This window comes from Ammospiza caudacuta, chromosome 27 (assembly GCF_027887145.1).
Source record: "Ammospiza caudacuta isolate bAmmCau1 chromosome 27, bAmmCau1.pri, whole genome shotgun sequence".
In the NCBI taxonomy this organism is placed as follows: domain Eukaryota; kingdom Metazoa; phylum Chordata; class Aves; order Passeriformes; family Passerellidae; genus Ammospiza; species Ammospiza caudacuta.
Window position 1 is genome coordinate 418,729 of NC_080619.1, and position 15,194 is coordinate 433,922.

Here is a 15,194-nt window from a genome sequence, read left to right on the forward strand (position 1 = left end):
GCAAGCCCTAGTCTGAACCCTAACCCTAACCCTAGGCAGATAAATCAGCCTAGGTATAGGGATGGTGCCAAGGAAAAAGCTGTGAAAGCTGCCATGTTGTTGCACTTTTGCACTCCCCTTGGGATGCCTTGAACAGCTGCAGTGTGCCTGGAGCTAAGGGCTTCCTAGTTTTAAAAATCCTAGCCCTAGGCCTAAGCCTAACAGTAACCCTGGGAAGGGAAATCAGCCTGGTGTTAGGCTTCTTGCCAAGGAAAAAGCCGTGAAAGCAGCCATGTTGTGGCACTTTTGCACTCCCTTTTGGATGCCTTTCACAGCTCCAGTGTGCCTGGAACTCAGGGCTTCCTGATTTTAAAAATCCTAGCCCTAGGCCGAACCCCAACCCTAAGACGAGAAAGGCAAATCAGCCAGGAATTAGGCATGTCCCCAAGGAAAAAGCTGTGGAGGCAGGCATGTTGTGGTACTTTTGCGCTCTTCTTGGGTAGTCCTTCACAGCTGCTGTGTTCTTGGAACTCAGGGCTTTCTGGTAAATAGAAGCCTTACCCTAGGCGTAACTCAAACCTTAAGCCTAGGAAGGAAAATCAGCCTATGGTTCGGGATGCTCCCATGGAAATATCAGTGCTGGCAGCCAAGTTGCGTCACTTTTGCGCTCCCCTTGGGATGCCTTTCGCAGCTGCAGTGTGCCTGGAGCCCAGGGCTTCCTGGTTTTAAAAGTCCTAGGCCTAAGCCTAACAGTAACCCTAGGAAGGTAAACCAGCCGGGTATTAGGGTTCTTCCTAAGGGAAAAGCCGTGAAAGCAGCCATGTTGTGGCACTTCTGCACTCCCTTTGGGATGCCTTTGGCAGATGAAGTAAGCCTGGAACTCAGGGCTTCCTGGTTAAAGAAATCCAAGCCCTAGGCTGAAGCCTAACCCTAACCCTAGGCAGATAAATCAGCCTAGGTATAGGGATGGTGCCAAGAAAATGGTGTGAAAGCTGCCATGTTGTTGTACTTTTGTACTCCCCTTGGGATGCCTTGAACAGCTGCAGTGTGCCGGGAGCCCAGGGCTTCCTAGTTTTAAAAATCCTAGCCCTAGGCCTAAGCCTAACAGTAACCCTGGGAATGTAAATCAGCCGGGTATTAGGGTTCTTCCTAAGGGAAAAGCCGTGAAAGCAGCCATGTTGTGGCACTTCTGCACTCCCTTTGGGATGCCTTTGGCAGATGAAGTAAGCCTGGAACTCAGGGCTTCCTGGTTAAAGAAATCCATGCCCTAGGCTGAAGCCTAACCCTAACCCTAGGCAGATAAATCAGCCTAGGTATAGGGATGGTGCCAAGGAAAAAGCTGTGAAAGCTGCCATGTTGTTGCACTTTTGTACTCCCCTTGGGATGCCTTGAACAGCTGCAGTGTGCCTGGAGCCCAGGGCTTCCTAGTTTTAAAAATCCTAGCCCTAGGCCTAAGCCTAACAGTAACCCTGGGAAGGTAAATCAGCCTGGTGTTAGGCTTCTTGCCAAGGAAAAAGCCGTGAAAGCAGCCATGTTGTGGCACTTTTGCACTCCCTTTTGGATGCCTTTCACAGCTCCAGTGTGCCTGGAACTCAGGGCTTCCTGATTTTAAAAATCCTAGCCCTAGGCCGAACCCCAACACTAAGACGAGAAAGGCAAATCAGCCAGGAATTAGGCATGTCCACAAGGAAAAAGCTGTGGAGGCAGGCATGTTGTGCTACTTTTGCGCTCTTCTTGGCTAGTCCTTCGCAGCTGCTGTGTTCTTGGAACTCAGGGCTTTCTGGTTAATAGAACCCTTACCCTAGGCGTAACTCAAACCTTAACCCTAGGAAGGAAAATCAGCCTATGGTTCGGGATGGTCTCATGGAAATATCAGTGGTGGCAGCCAAGTTGCGTCACTTTTGCGCCCCCCTTGGGATGCCTTTCGCAGCTGCAGTGTGCCTGGAGCCCAGGGTTTCCTGGTTTTAAAAGTCCTAGGCCTAAGCCTAACAGTAACCCTAGGAAGGTAAATCAGCCGGGTATTAGGGTTCCTCCTAAGGGAAAAGCCGTGAAAGCAGCCATGTTGTGGCACTTCTGCACTCCCTTTGGGATGCCTTTGGCAGATGAAGTAAGCCTGGAACTCAGGGCTTCCTGGTTAAAGAAATCCAAGCCCTAGGCTGAACCCTAACCCTAACCCTAGGCAGATAAATCAGCCTAGGTATAGGGATGGTGCCAAGGAAAAAGCTGTGAAAGCTGCCATGTTGTTGCACTTTTGTACTCCCCTTGGGATGCCTTGAACAGCTGCAGTGTGCCTGGAGCTAAGGGCTTCCTAGTTTTAAAAATCCTAGCCCTAGGCCTAAGCCTAACAGTAACCCTGGGAAGGCAAATCAGCCTGGTGTTAGGCTTCTTGCCAAGGAAAAAGCCGTGAAAGCAGCCATGTTGTGGCACTTTTGCACTCCCTTTTGGATGCCTTTCACAGCTCCAGTGTGCCTGGAGCTAAGGGCTTCCTGATTTTAAAAATCCTAGCCCTAGGCCGAACCCCAACCCTAAGACGAGAAAGGCAAATCAGCCAGGATTTAGGCATGTCCCCAAGGAAAAAGCTGTGGAGGCAGGCATGTTGTGGTACTTTTGCGCTCTTCTTGGCTAGTCCTTCGCAGCTGCTGTGTTCTTGGAACTCAGGGCTTTCTGGTTAATAGACCCTTACCCTAGGCGTAACTCAAACCTTAACCCTAGGAAGGAAAATCAGGCTATGGTTCGGGATGGTCTCATGGAAATATCAGTGGTGGCAGCCAAGTTGCGTCACTTTTGCGCTCCCCTTGGGATGCCTTTCGCAGCTGCAGTGTGCCTGGAGCCCAGGGCTTCCTGGTTTTAAAAGTCCTAGGCCTAAGCCTAACAGTAACCCTAGGAAGGTAAATCAGCCGGGTATTAGGGTTCCTCCTAAGGGAAAAGCCGTGAAAGCAGCCATGTTGTGGCACTTCTGCACTCCCTTTGGGATGCCTTTGGCAGATGAAGTAAGCCTGGAACTCAGGGCTTCCTGGTTAAAAAAATGCAAGCCCTAGTCTGAACCCTAACCCTAACCCTAGGCAGATAAATCAGCCTAGGTATAGGGATGGTGCCAAGGAAAAAGCTGTGAAAGCTGCCATGTTGTTGCACTTTTGTACTCCCCTTGGGATGCCTTGAACAGCTGCAGTGTGCCTGGAGCTAAGGGCTTCCTAGTTTTAAAAATCCTAGCCCTAGGCCTAAGCCTAACAGTAACCCTGGGAAGGGAAATCAGCCTGGTGTTAGGCTTCTTGCCAAGGAAAAAGCCGTGAAAGCAGCCATGTTGTGGCACTTTTGCACTCCCTTTTGGATGCCTTTCACAGCTCCAGTGTGCCTGGAACTCAGCGCTTCCTGATTTTAAAAATCCTAGCCCTAGGCCGAACCCCAACCCTAAGACGAGAAAGGCAAATCAGCCAGGAATTAGGCATGTCCCCAAGGAAAAAGCTGTGGAGGCAGGCATGTTGTGGTACTTTTGCGCTCTTCTTGGGTAGTCCTTCACAGCTGCTGTGTTCTTGGAACTCAGGGCTTTCTGGCAAATAGAAGCCTTACCCTAGGCGTAACTCAAACCTTAAGCCTAGGAAGGAAAATCAGCCTATGGTTCGGGATGGTCTCATGGAAATATCAATGGTGGCAGCCAAGTTGCGTCACTTTTGCGCTCCCCTTGGGATGCCTTTCGCAGCTGCAGTGTGCCTGGAGCCCAGGGCTTCCTGGTTTTAAAAGTCCTAGGCCTAAGCCTAACAGTAACCCTAGGAAGGTAAATCAGCCGGGTATTAGGGTTCTTCCTAAGGGAAAAGCCGTGAAAGCAGCCATGTTGTGGCACTTCTGCACTCCCTTTGGGATGCCTTTGGCAGATGAAGTAAGCCTGGAACTCAGGGCTTCCTGGTTAAAGAAATCCAAGCCCTAGGCTGAAGCCTAACCCTAACCCTAGGCAGATAAATCAGCCTAGGTATAGGAATGGTGCCATGGAAAAACCTGTGAAAGCTGCCATGTTGTTGCACTTTTGTACTCCCCTTGGGATGCCTTGAACAGCTGCAGTGTGCCTGGAGCCAGGGCTTCCTAGTTTTAAAAATCCTAGCCCTAGGCCTAAGCCTAACAGTAACCCTGGGAAGGGAAATCAGCCTGGTGTTAGGCTTCTTGCCAAGGAAAAAGCCGTGAAAGCAGCCATGTTGTGGCACTTTTGCACTCCCTTTTGGATGCCTTTCACAGCTCCAGTGTGCCTGGAACTCAGGGCTTCCTGATTTTAAAAATCCTAGCCCTAGGCCGAACCCCAACACTAAGACGAGAAAGGCAAATCAGCCAGGAATTAGGCATGTCCCTGTCCTGGTTTAGGACAAATTAGGGGAAATCTCCAAAAGGGAGCCCCCCAAAAACAAAACAAACCTCCAACCACCCCTCCCCCAACACCGGGTTCGGGAAGGAATTTCTCGGAGGAGCAAAGTGGAAAACAAAACCTATTTATTTACAAGTAACAAAAGAACACTCCCCAACACAAGAAAAGAAAAGAAAACAGAAAAAACAGACTGTGTGTTGAGAGGGCGCGGCGCTTCTCTGCAAGCTTCGGATGTCCTGGACGTCTTCAGGTCACGTCCGGAGCTGGTCCAGTATCTTCAGGGGAGGGTAAGAAAGAGGGAGCAAGAGAAAAGGAAAAAAAACAGCACAAAAAAGCAGAAAGCAAGCAAGCAAAGCGGCTAGCCAAGCCAAGCAGCAAAAGCCAAAAGCAAAAAAGCCTGGTCAAACACTCCCCCCTCTCTTCCCCGCCCCGCCGCAGCAAGACGGCCGGGGGGGGGGGAAGAGAGAGAAAAGGCACAGCTGCCAGACACAACACACGATATTGGGATAAAGGCTGTCAACCCACGACACTCCACCCCTTATCCCATATCGTGAATATACAATAAAAACTTTCATTTCACTTACTCACACCTTTGACACTTACGCATTCCTCTCATCTTACTTGCTCAGACCTTTGACACTTACAGTTTCCTTCTGTCTCACATTCAACAAACAATGACATTCATATATGAATCTCATCCCACAATCAGGTCTCCCTGAGGTACACACCGTGTTGTTCCATCTTTCTGCATTATCCACCATGTATAACCTGGTCCTTGAGCAAAGACAATCCCACGGATGGGTTTGTCTGTACTCGAGGCAGGGTTGATCCATACTGTCTTTCCCAACAAACCTCTGACATGGGCCACTGGGGCTTTATCCCCATCTACTATATTAAGGAGCTCAGACTGAGCAGGACCCGCTCGGTTGGTGGAACCTCGAGTGTTAACTAACCAGGTAGCCTTTGCCAAATGCTGCTCCCAGTTTTTAAAAGACCCCCCACCCAATGCTTTTAAGGTGGTTTTTAACAATCCATTGTACCTTTCCACTTTCCCTGCAGCTGGTGCATGATAGGGGATATGGTATATCCACTCGATGCCATGTTCCCTAGCCCAAGTATTAATAAGATTGTTTTTGAAATGAGTTCCATTATCCGACTCAATTCTCTCGGGAGTACCGTGCCTCCAAAGGACCTGCTTTTCAAGGCCCAAGATAGTGTTACGGGCTGTGGCATGAGACACAGGGTAGGTTTCCAACCATCCCGTGGTGGCTTCTACCATGGTTAGTACATAGCGCTTGCCCTGGCGGGTTTGAGGCAGTGTGATGTAATCAATCTGCCAGGCCTCCCCGTATTTGTACTTAGACCACCGCCCCCCATACCAGAGGGGCTTCACCCGCTTGGCCTGCTTGATGGCAGCGCACGTCTCACAGTCACGAATAACCTGAGAGATACTGTCCATGGTTAGATCCACCCCTCGGTCTCGTGCCCACTTATAGGTGGCATCTCTACCCTGGTGGCCTGAGGCATCATGGGCCCATCGTGCTAAGAATAACTCTCCCTTATGCTCCCAGTCGAGATCTATCTTCAACTCCCCTATCTTTGCAGCCTGATGTACTTGCTGGTTGTTTTGCTGCTCTTCATTAGCTCTACTTCTGGGGACATGGGCATCTACATGGCGAATCTTCACAGGTAACTTCTCTACCCGAGTAGCGATATCTTTCCACTCTTCCGCAGCCCAAATTGGTTTTCCTCTTCGCTGCCAGTTCGCCTCTTTCCATCTCTTCAGCCATCCCCATAGAGCATTGGCTGCCATCCAGGAATCGGTATACAAATAGAGCCTTGGCCACCTCTCTCTCTCTGCAATACCTAGGGCCAGTTGAATAGCTTTGATTTCAGCAAATTGACTGGATTCACCCTCTCCTTCAGTAGCCTCTGCAACCCGTCGAGTGGGACTCCACACAGCTGCTTTCCACCTCCGTTTCATCCCTATGACACGACAAGAACCATCGGTGAATAGAGCATAGCGTGTTTCTTCTACTGGTAACTGATTGTATGGCGGAGCTTCCTCAACCCGGGTCACTGGCTCTTGTTCCTCATCTGCGACACTAAAGCTTTCACCTTCAGGCCAATTTGTAATTATCTCCAGGATCCCAGGGCGATTTAACTTCCCAATTCGAGCGCGCTGCGTAATGAGGGCAATCCACTTACTCCAAGTAGCACTGGTGGCATGGTGGGTAGAGGGAACCTTTCCTCTGAACATCCATCCCAACACCAGTAGTCGGGGTGCCAAAAAGAGTTGTGCCTCTGTACCAATCACCTCCGAGGCGGCTTGGACTCCTTCATAGGCGGCCAAGATTTCCTTTTCTGTTGGAGTATAGTTATCTTCAGACCCCCTGTAGCTCCGACTCCAAAATCCCAATGGTCGGCCTCGGGTCTCGCCAGGTACCTTCTGCCAAAGGCTCCAGGACAGACCATGGCTCCCGGCTGCAGAGTAGAGCACGTTCTTCACATCTGGTCCCGTCCTGACTGGACCAAGGGCTACAGCATGAGCGATCTCCTGCTTGATTTGGACAAAAGCTTGCTGCTGCTCAGGGCCCCAATGGAAGTCGTTCTTCTTGCGGGTAACCAGATAAAGGGGTCTCACAATCTGACTATACTCAGGGATGTGCATCCTCCAGAAACCTATAGCGCCTAAGAAAGCTTGTGTTTCCTTTTTATCAGTTGGTGGGGACATGGCAGTGATTTTATTAATAACATCCACAGGAATCTGACGCCGTCCATCTTGCCACTTCACCCCCAAGAACTGAATTTCTCGGGCAGGTCCCTTGACTTTGCTCTTCTTAATGGCAAATCCAGCTTCCAAGAGAATATGAATTATCTTCTCTCCTTTCTCGAACACTTCTATTGCCGTGCTCCCCCAAACAATGATATCATCAATATATTGCAGATGTTCTGGAGCCTCACCCTCTTCTAGTGCAGCCTGGATCAGTCCATGACAGATGGTAGGACTGTGTTTCCACCCTTGGGGCAGTCGGTTCCAGGTATACTGCACTCCCCTCCATGTAAAAGCAAACTGAGGCCTGCATTCTGCTGCCAGAGGGATGGAGAAAAACGCGTTAGCAATATCGATGGTCGCATACCACTTTGCTGCCTTAGACTCCAGCTCGTACTGCAGTTCCAGTATGTCCGGTACAGCCGCACTCAGTGGTGGAGTCACTTCATTCAAGGCACGATAGTCCACAGTCAGTCTCCATTCTCCGTCAGATTTTCGCACAGGCCAGATAGGGCTGTTAAAGGGTGAGTGGGTTTTACTGACCACCCCTTGGCTCTCCAGCTCTCGGATCATTTTGTGGATGGGGATCACGGCATCTCGATTCGTCCGGTACTGCCTGCGGTGCACTGTTGAGGTGGCAATTGGCACTCGCTGCTCCTCTACCTTCAAGAGTCCTACTGCAGATGGGTTCTCTGATAGTCCAGACAAGGTGTTCAATTGTTTAATACCCTCTATCTCCACTGCAGCTATTCCAAAAGCCCACCTGAATCCCTTAGGATCTTTGTAATAGCCATTCCGGAGGAAGTCTATGCCCAAAATACACGGAGCCTCTGGACCAGTCACAATCGGGTGTTCCTGCCATTCCTTCCCAGTCAAGCTCACCTCAGCTTCCAACAAAGTCAACTGTTGTGATCCTCCCGTCACTCCAGCAATGGAAACAGGTTCTGTCCCCACGTGTTCCGATGGCATTAAGGTACACTGTGATCCAGTGTCAACCAACGCTTCATAGTCTTGTGGCTCTGATGTGCCAGGCCATCTGATCCACACCTTCCAAAAAACCCGGTTCTCCCGTGCCTCTTCCTGGCTGGAGGCAGGGCCCCTCTAAGCCAGATTGTCCTTCTTTCCTTGGGCATATGCCTTAGAAGTTCCTTCAAGGGGATCGGACATGTCATCGTCATCATTATACTTAACATCTCGGCTACGAGCGACCGGAGCTGCTATCCTTTTGGTGATACTTTCTCTTTTCTTCAAATCACGCACCCGTTGTGCCAAAGCAGCGGTGGGTTTTCCATCCCATCTCCTCATGTCTTCTCCAGACTCACGCAGAAAAGCCCATAACTCAGTCCGTGGGGTGTACCTTCTCTCCCCATCAAAGGAGCGCCAGCGTTGGACACCAGGACCTCTAATTTGTACAGCTGAGATTTGAATAAGGTCCTCCTTAATCTCTTCCCGGAGTTTCTTATGATTCTCCTCAATTTTATCCTCTAGTTTCTGCAGTCGGGTTTCCACTGCTGCAATTCTGGCATGAGTTGGGCCATGCACAGCATCTGCATACGCTCGAAGCTTCTTTGCCATATCGAGCACAGTCTCATATGTATCATCCCGCTTCATTATTGCTAGGGCAGAAGCGTATTCAGGTGGCCCAAGTCGCACGAGTTTCCTCCACATTACAGGTGTGCATGGTACCAGGTCCGGATTTCTAGTTGTTGTGTCATCTGAGAAAATGAGCTCTGCCACCGCCATCTCTCTCAGGCGTTGGATCCCCTGTTCTATGGTCTTCCACCGTGTCTGCTGCATATAGAGATCATCCGTACACAGGTATCGTTCTGCTACGCTTCTTAGGACCCGTTCCCAGAGGCTGTGAGGGTTAGCCCCCCTCATCATACCTTGATCGATGACAGGATCATGTGACAGGGATCCCAAATGCCTCGCTTCAGTACCATCCAAAATCGTAACCTCCCCTGCAGCATCCCAAAGGCAGACTAACCAACTAATTATAGATTCGTCAGGTTGTCGTCTGTAATCCTTTCTTAGGCCTCTGAGGTCCTTCAGAGAAAAGGAGTCAATATTAGCTCCAGATTCTGTGCCCCTTGATGTGGCCTCTGATTTTGGTGAGGGTCCTTCTCCTGCATCATCATCCTCATCATCCTCCACCTTTCGATCGGTCTTGCCTTTACACTTTCCACCTCTTGTATTAGCTGCAACAGCCATGGTTTGGGGCCTACTGTCTGATGCAGCTGCTAGCCTGGAGCCTGGGAGGTTAGCTGCAGCCTGGGTCACTGGGGTAGTAACTAACTTATCACCCTGTTCCCTTTCTGCTATCTGCTGCTCCACAGTATCTAGCAGAGTACGGTAAACAAATGCCAAGGCCCAGCTCACTGCAGTAATCCTTTCTTCCTTAGTGTTACCATGGCACTTCTCCCTCAAATACTTTGCCACCTCGACTGGATTCTGAATTTGATCAGATGGAAAGTCCCAGTCCATAGGATCAGAAAATTCCTTTAAAGTCTGGCCCATGTCCTCCCATTTCCCACTCCAGTCAAGATTTTTCCTGCTTTGTTTTACTCCTAAGTCAGGAGTGTCTCTAACCCCTCTAGAAATCTCAGTCCTCATTTTATACACACTCCAGACAGTATAGAAAAGGCTTAATAAATTAAATGCCAGAAAGATGGTTTCTTTCAAACTCAGGGGAAATTCAGTATTTTCTAATAGAGATGTCAACAATTTGGAGGACAAGAAGGAAGACAAAGGCTGAAAAGCCCCTTCCCCTTCTTCTCCCCAAACAAACTGAGTAAACAACCATAATAACAGTCCATACATTCCTGAAATAAAGTCCAGCATTTTTATCCGACACATCATCATACATAAGACCAGCACAATGACTATTCTGGTTAGTGCCCCCCGCTTACAAAAGCTACTTATTAGGGCCAACATCAGAGCTATTTTTGGGTAAGGAAATAACCCCAGGGACCACAAAAGTATTAAAACTTCAAAAACCCCTAGGGACCAGAACGACCGGCAAGCTTCCACTCCAAATGACATTATGAATCACCGATATGCCCACAAAATAGCCAAAACCGAAATATTATTGTTATAGGTTTTTTTCCACTGTTTTTTGGCCTCCTTTTTCCCGGCCAACGCACCAAAAAGTATATTGTCCTGGTTTAGGACAAATTAGGGGAAATCTCCAAAAGGGAGCCCCCCAAAAACAAAACAAACCTCCAACCACCCCTCCCCCAACACCGGGTTCGGGAAGGAATTTCTCGGAGGAGCAAAGTGGAAAACAAAACCTATTTATTTACAAGTAACAAAAGAACACTCCCCAACACAAGAAAAGAAAAGAAAACAGAAAAAACAGACTGTGTGTTGAGAGGGCGCGGCGCTTCTCTGCAAGCTTCGGATGTCCTGGACGTCTTCAGGTCACGTCCGGAGCTGGTCCAGTATCTTCAGGGGAGGGTAAGAAAGAGGGAGCAAGAGAAAAGGAAAAAAAACAGCACAAAAAAGCAGAAAGCAAGCAAGCAAAGCGGCTAGCCAAGCCAAGCAGCAAAAGCCAAAAGCAAAAAAGCCTGGTCAAACACTCCCCCCTCTCTTCCCCGCCCCACCGCAGCAAGACGGCCGGGGGGGGGGGAAGAGAGAGAAAAGGCACAGCTGCCAGACACAACACACGATATTGGGATAAAGGCTGTCAACCCACGACAGTCCCCAAGGAAAAAGCTGTGGAGGCAGGCATGTTGTGCTACTTTTGCGCTCTTCTTGGGTAGTCCTTCGCAGCTGCTGTGTTCTTGGAACTCAGGGCTTTCTGGTTAATAGAACCCTTACCCTAGGCGTAACTCAAACCTTAACCCTAGGAAGGAAAATCAGCCTATGGTTCGGGATGGTCTCATGGAAATATCAGTGGTGGCAGCCAAGTTGCGTCACTTTTGCGCTCCCCTTGGGATGCCTTTCGCAGCTGCAGTGTGCCTGGAGCCCAGGGTTTCCTGGTTTTAAAAGTCCTAGGCCTAAGCCTAACTGTAACCCTAGGAAGGTAAATCAGCCGGGTATTAGGGTTCTTCCTAAGGGAAAAGCCGTGAAAGCAGCCATGTTGTGGCACTTCTGCACTCCCTTTGGGATGCCTTTGGCAGATGAAGTAAGCCTGGAACTCAGGGCTTCCTGGTTAAAGAAATCCAAGCCCTAGGCTGAAGCCTAACCCTAACCCTAGGCAGATAAATCAGCCTAGGTATAGGGATGGTGCCAAGGAAAAAGCTGTGAAAGCTGCCATGTTGTTGCACTTTTGTACTCCCCTTGGGATGCCTTGAACAGCTGCAGTGTGCCTGGAGCTAAGGGCTTCCTAGTTTTAAAAATCCTAGCCCTAGGCCTAAGCCTAACAGTAACCCTGGGAAGGCAAATCAGCCTGGTGTTAGGCTTCTTGCCAAGGAAAAAGCCGTGAAAGCAGCCATGTTGTGGCACTTTTGCACTCCCTTTTGGATGCCTTTCACAGCTCCAGTGTGCCTGGAACTCAGGGCTTCCTGATTTTAAAAATCCTAGCCCTAGGCCGAACCCCAACCCTAAGACGAGAAAGGCAAATCAGCCAGGATTTAGGCATGTCCCCAAGGAAAAAGCTGTGGAGGCAGGCATGTTGTGGTACTTTTGCGCTCTTCTTGGCTAGTCCTTCGCAGCTGCTGTGTTCTTGGAACTCAGGGCTTTCTGGTAAATAGAGCTCTTACCCTAGGCGTAACTCAAACCTTAAGCCTAGGAAGGAAAATCAGCCTATGGTTCGGGATGGTCTCATGGAAATATCAGTGGTGGCAGCCAAGTTGCGTCACTTTTGCGCTCCCCTTGGGATGCCTTTCGCAGCTGCAGTGTGCCTGGAGCCCAGGGCTTCCTGGTTTTAAAAGTCCTAGGCCTAAGCCTAACAGTAACCCTAGGAAGGTAAATCAGCCGGGTATTAGGGTTCTTCCTAAGGGAAAAGCCGTGAAAGCAGCCATGTTGTGGCACTTCTGCACTCCCTTTGGGATGCCTTTGGCAGATGAAGTAAGCCTGGAACTCAGGGCTTCCTGGTTAAAGAAATCCAAGCCCTAGGCTAAACCCTAACCCTAACCCTAGGCAGATAAATCAGCCTAGGTATAGGGATGGTGCCAAGGAAAAAGCTGTGAAAGCTGCCATGTTGTTGCACTTTTGTACTCCCCTTGGGATGCCTTGAACAGCTGCAGTGTGCCTGGAGCCCAGGGCTTCCTAGTTTTAAAAATCCTAGCCCTAGGCCTAAGCCTAACAGTAACCCTGGGAAGGTAAATCAGCCTGGTGTTAGGCTTCTTGCCAAGGAAAAAGCCGTGAAAGCAGCCATGTTGTGGCACTTTTGCACTCCCTTTTGGATGCCTTTCACAGCTCCAGTGTGCCTGGAACTCAGGGCTTCCTGATTTTAAAAATCCTAGCCCTAGGCCGAACCCCAACCCTAAGACGAGAAAGGCAAATCAGCCAGGAATTAGGCATGTCCCCAAGGAAAAAGCTGTGGAGGCAGGCATGTTGTGGTACTTTTGCGCTCTTCTTGGCTAGTCCTTCGCAGCTGCTGTGTTCTTGGAACTCAGGGCTTTCTGGTTAATAGAACCCTTACCCTAGGCGTAACTCAAACCTTAAGCCTAGGAAGGAAAATCAGCCTATGGTTCGGGATGGTCTCATGGAAATATCAGTGGTGGCAGCCAAGTTGCGTCACTTTTGCGCTCCCCTTGGGATGCCTTTCGCAGCTGCAGTGTGCCTGGAGCCCAGGGCTTCCTGGTTTTAAAAGTCCTAGGCCTAAGCCTAACAGTAACCCTAGGAAGGTAAATCAGCCGGGTATTAGGGTTCTTCCTAAGGGAAAAGCCGTGAAAGCAGCCATGTTGTGGCACTTCTGCACTCCCTTTGGGATGCCTTTGGCAGATGAAGTAAGCCTGGAACTCAGGGCTTCCTGCTTAAAGAAATCCAAGCCCTAGGCTAAACCCTAACCCTAACCCTAGGCAGATAAATCAGCCTAGGTATAGGGATGGTGCCAAGGAAAAAGCTGTGAAAGCTGCCATGTTGTTGCACTTTTGTACTCCCCTTGGGATGCCTTGAACAGCTGCAGTGTGCCTGGAGCTAAGGGCTTCCTAGTTTTAAAAATCCTAGCCCTAGGCCTAAGCCTAACAGTAACCCTGGGAAGGTAAATCAGCCTGGTGTTAGGCTTCTTGCCAAGGAAAAAGCCGTGAAAGCAGCCATGTTGTGGCACTTTTGCACTCCCTTTTGGATGCCTTTCACAGCTCCAGTGTGCCTGGAACTCAGGGCTTCCTGATTTTAAAAATCCTAGCCCTAGGCCAAACCCCAGCCCTAAGAAGAGAAAGGCAAATCAGCCAGGAATTAGGCATGTCCCCAAGGAAAAAGCTGTGGAGGCAGGCATGTTGTGGTACTTTTGCGCTCTTCTTGGCTAGTTCTTCGCAGCTGCTGTGTTCTTGGAACTCAGGGCTTTCTGGTAAATAGAGCCCTTACCCTAGGCGTAACTGAAACCTTAAGCCTAGGAAGGAAAATCAGGCTATGGTTCGGGATGGTCTCATGGAAATATCAGTGGTGGCAGCCAAGTTGCGTCACTTTTGCGCTCCCCTTGGGATGCCTTTCGCAGCTGCAGTGTGCCTGGAGCCCAGGGCTTCCTGGTTTTAAAAGTCCTAGGCCTAAGCCTAACAGTAACCCTAGGAAGGTAAATCAGCCGGGTATTAGGGTTCTTCCTAAGGGAAAAGCCGTGAAAGCAGCCATGTTGTGGCACTTCTGCACTCCCTTTGGGATGCCTTTGGCAGATGAAATAAGCCTGGAACTCAGGGCTTCCTGGTTAAAGAAATCCAAGCCCTAGGCTAAACCCTAACCCTAACCCTAGGCAGATAAATCAGCCTAGGTATAGGGATGGTGCCAAGGAAAAAGCTGTGAAAGCTGCCATGTTGTTGCACTTTTGTACTCCTCTTGGGATGCCTTGAACAGCTGCAGTGTGCCTGGAGCTAAGGGCTTCCTAGTTTTAAAAATCCTAGCCCTAGGCCTAAGCCTAACAGTAACCCTGGGAAGGGAAATCAGCCTGGTGTTAGGCTTCTTGCCAAGGAAAAAGCCGTGAAAGCAGCCATGTTGTGGCACTTTTGCACTCCCTTTTGGATGCCTTTCACAGCTCCAGTGTGCCTGGAACTCAGGGCTTCCTGATTTTAAAAATCCTAGCCCTAGGCCGAACCCCAACACTAAGACGAGAAAGGCAAATCAGCCAGGAATTAGGCATGTCCCCAAGGAAAAAGCTGTGGAAGCAGGCATGTTGTGGTACTTTTGCGCTCTTCTTGGCTAGTCCTTCGCAGCTGCTGTGTTCTTGGAACTCAGGGCTTTCTGGTAAATAGAGCCCTTACCCTAGGCGTAACTCAAACCTTAAGCCTAGGAAGGAAAATCAGCCTATGGTTCGGGATGGTCTCATGGAAATATCAGTGGTGGCAGCCAAGTTGCGTCACTTTTGCGCTCCCCTTGGGATGCCTTTCGCAGCGTCAGTGTGCCTGGAGCCCAGGGCTTCCTGGTTTTAAAAGTCCTAGGCCTAAGCCTAACAGTAACCCTAGGAAGGTAAATCAGCCGGGTATTAGGGTTCTTCCTAAGGGAAAAGCCGTGAAAGCAGCCATGTTGTGGCACTTCTGCACTCCCTTTGGGATGCCTTTGGCAGATGAAGTAAGCCTGGAACTCAGGGCTTCCTGGTTAAAGAAATCCAAGCCCTAGGCTGAACCCTAACCCTAACCCTAGGCAGATAAATCAGCCTAGGTATAGGGATGGTGCCAAGGAAAAAGCTGTGAAAGCTGCCATGTTGTTGCACTTTTGTACTCCCCTTGGGATGACTTGAACAGCTGCAGTGTGCCGGGAGCCCAGGGCTTCCTAGTTTTAAAAATCCTAGCCCTAGGCCTAAGCCTAACAGTAACCCTGGGAAGGTAAATCAGCCGGGTATTAGGGTTCTTCCTAAGGGAAAAGCCGTGAAAGCAGCCATGTTGTGGCACTTCTGCACTCCCTTTGGGATGCCTTTGGCAGATGAAGTAAGCCTGGAACTCAGGGCTTCCTGGTTAAAGAAATCCAAGCCCTAGGCTGAACCCTAACCCTAACCCTAGGCAG